This window comes from Octopus sinensis, unplaced genomic scaffold, assembly GCF_006345805.1.
Source record: "Octopus sinensis unplaced genomic scaffold, ASM634580v1 Contig06867, whole genome shotgun sequence".
Lineage (NCBI taxonomy): Eukaryota > Metazoa > Mollusca > Cephalopoda > Octopoda > Octopodidae > Octopus > Octopus sinensis.
Window position 1 is genome coordinate 8,598 of NW_021829621.1, and position 3,903 is coordinate 12,500.

The window sequence follows — 3,903 nt, forward strand, 5'->3', positions numbered from 1 at the left end:
CATGTTTAGCAAGATGGCAGAAATAGATTTGGAGATGTCTTCTATTAAAAGCCTTGTTTATAGCACAATTATTCTTTACAAGAAACTGACAAAAATATATTGGCCGTGACTTTGATATTAATTTGCTCCAACGTTTAAAGAAAAAAAAAAAAGAAATTTCAAATTAGGCGTGGATGTGTGGTAAGAAGTTTGCTTCGCAACCACATGGTTCCGAGTTCAGTCCCACTGCGTAGCGCCTTCGCGTAAAATTATTCTACTATAGCCCCAACTCGACAAAAGCCCTGTGAATGGAATCGGTAGAAGGAAACTGAAAGAAGCCGTTGTCGTGTATGTATGTATATATATATACACACACACGCATATATATATATATATATATATATATATATATATATATATAGAGAGAGAGAGAGAGAGAGAGAGAGAGAGAGAGAGAAACAAAGACAGACAGAAAATTTGATGGCTGCTAGGCGGGCTTGAACCTACATCTCCTGTAAACATGAAACACGTTTTACCATTGTCTTAAAGTAAGCTTTCGCATATTTCTTTTTTAATTTTGAAACTTGTAAGTTAATGACGTCATAAGAATTTAGTTACTGCATATTTCTAAGAAAAAAAATGATCCAACTTATCTAGGGAATTCTTTCAATCAAATGGTTAATCGATATTGACTGGGCACTATACAACATGAACAACAACAACAACAACAACAGTAGCAGCAACAGCAGCCGTCCAAGAATTTGGACCTGGAGATCTCCATTTCCTGCGACTTCGAGGGCCACCTCCCAGTGGTGTCGGCCGTCAACGAAGAGCCCTCGACTACAAGAAGACGACCAAAGGTTTTGTTTTTGTTTTTCCAAGGTCTGGGGTCTCCCGTCCCTAAGCCCTAGATCATCACCTAATCACCCTTACCCGTCTTGTTACTTAGCAACAACAATAACAACAGCAACAACAGCAACAGCAACCAGGAAATACCTTGGCGCGAACTCGTTATCAATGAATTTATCTATTTACTCTTCTGCTTGACTGGAATTGAAACTATGAAACATGAATATGAATTTCAGATGATATTTATTATACATATGATAAAATATCAGAACTTTTAGTCTTACAGATTAATAAATACCTCTCCAGCTGTTTCTTGTCTTCATAAATATTGCTTACATTATTCATAAATCTGTTCTTCAGATATAAAAGAACGTAAAAGTTGTAGAGAAAGCCTTGCTTATCGCCATTTCTAAAAGCAGCTGAATATTACAGCACTTTGTCACATTTTGTTTTATACAAATTACCACAATAAAACCATTCTGTACACTGCAACTAAAATACAATATCTGTTTGAAAAAACGAGGCGTTATGTTTACAAGAGCGATGATAAAATAAAATAAAGTTTACATACGAACTATTTGATCTTGAACTCGGAATTCGTTCTAATCACAAAAGGACAATATGTAAAGGTGCTTAAACATAGCCTGTATGAATAACTATCAGATCGAAACTCATAATGAAATTCTGATTTTATCGTTTTTATTGCTATATTTTATATCTACCAGCCGGAAGTGTAGAAAGAAACGTTTTCAATCTTACGGAAGCATAATATCCGCTCTTTAGAGATAAAATGGCAAAACTGTGTTGGAAATAAGAAAAAGAAGCAAAAATACTTTGGAAGTTGGTATTGAAGTTAACATATATTCCAACGGTAACTTTCTTTTGATTAGCATTAGTTTTGTTTCTAAGGTTAATTATTGACTTATACAGACTTAACCAGACATTTTTATGTTAAAACTTAATAAACAAAGATTTACACTTTTGATTTTAATTCTTTGGAAATCTATAAAAGAAGGTGATGATAAAAAGAACGTAGTTGAATAGCACTATATTATTTTAGTGTTAATGTTTGTTATATTCCAATTCCGCCACCTTTCATTATTACAAATATATATCAAGACGCCTAAAGCTCCATAATTAATTTAGAAAGCATTTAAGAAATAGATTGAAGTTTATTATTAACTGTATTTTATAACGCCAGCAGTTTCAACCGAGAAACGTAACTCGTTATGAATTCATTGGTTGTTCGAATTGACGTTACATTGTCAAGAAAGAAAGAGAATACGAGGAAAAGTGCTTAGTGGCATTGCGTCTGTCTCCATGTTCTGAGTTCAAATGCCGCAAAGGTCGACCTTGCCTTTCAACCTTTCGGGGTCGATAATATAAGTACCAGTCGAGCAATGGAGTCGATCTAATCTGGGTTCGATGTAATTGACTTACCCCTTCCCCCAAATTGCTGGCTTTGTGCCAAAATTTGAAACCAATGTGTAAAGTAGTTAGGGCGGCGAGCTGGCAACTCGTTAGCAAGCCGTACAGAATACTTAGCGGAATTTCGTTCGTGTTCTTGTTCGGAGTTCAAATTCCCCCGAGATCGACTTTACCTTTCATTCTTTTGAGAGTCTATAGAATATGCACCAGTCGAGCAATGGAGTCGGTCTTATCGATTTATCCCCTTCTCCGAAAAGGAGAAGTGCATAACTGGCACTTAATTTATCGACCCCTAAAGGATGCAAGGCAAAGTCGACCTCGGCGGAATTTGAACTCAGAACGTAACGGCTGATGAAATAACGCTGAGCATTTCGCCCGGCGTACTAACGTTTCTGCCAGTTCGCCGCCTGAGAACTACCATAAATATTGAAAACCTTTCTCTCGTATTCTCCTTCTTCCTTGACACTATTATTGTAGTTGCTGTTGTTGATGATGCTGTTGTTGTTGCTGCTGCTGTTGTTGTTGTTGTTGTTGTTGTTGTTGTCGTTGTTGTTGCTGTTGTGTGGTTCCAGGTCAGTTTTGGTGGAGTAGATTTATGGCGCATTGGTATTCTGTCAAACGGCATGATCTGACCCACACAACCTTTTCCCCAAAATATCCTCTCTCTCTACCAAAATGAGAACCATACTACGCATACTAATACGTACTAAGCAACTGTATTGATTGCAGTCTGGATCCGTAGTGCGGTTCACTTGACAAAATTTATAATTTGCAACATACGGTTGTATACTTAGAACGTATGTTTTACTACATGTGGTTTGGGGTTTATTTCAAGTCAGCAGCGCCTTGCTGAAAGGGCTTCGACAAGTTCTCGCTCGGGAAATATTCATGAAAATGGTTGACATGAAAAGGGAATATGAAGAGGCGCATAGAGAAACTTGCAACGCATAGATCTATGCATGTAGTTCGTCAAATGTTACTTCCAGAGTATTGGCAGAAGGAAATGTCATCTTTCAGTAAGTTAATTGACATTCCAGTGCTGCAACTTGTATGGTGTGGTTATTATATTTCGTACATAAGAGATGTGCGAGGCAGGCAAGGAAAGAATACAAATGTAAGACAAGTTCAAATATGCTTGAATTCATAACAGACTTTCAATGCAGTTTGTCAAGGAGAGAAAAATTCTGTCGCAGGCTTTTCAGTCGATCGAACGAATGAATCTTCGCCGTGCTGTCAAACGACGGAGATCCATCAATACCACCACCATATAAATGGTTGTATGTGTGTGTATGTGTGTGTGTGAGAGAGAGAGAGAGAGAGAGAGAGAGAGAGAGAGAGAGAGCGTGTGTGTGTGTGTGAGCGTGTGTAGTTTTGTCGGCAAACACGCACATAAATATGGCGGCTTTGAAATCGATGAAACTCCATGGCGGGAACCTCGAAATTTAGTGTCGATATCAAATGAAGAGACGAGACTAATCTCTAGAGAAGTAATAAAATATGTCTTTGATATTTCGAAAAATAAACATTTCCAAAATAATGCTGATAAACGTCACTCAACCATTTTGCTTTTTATCATTATTATTATTGATTTTTTGTTTTTGTTTTCAGTCGTTTTAATGCGTCTCTTTAAAACAGTCAAACATTTAT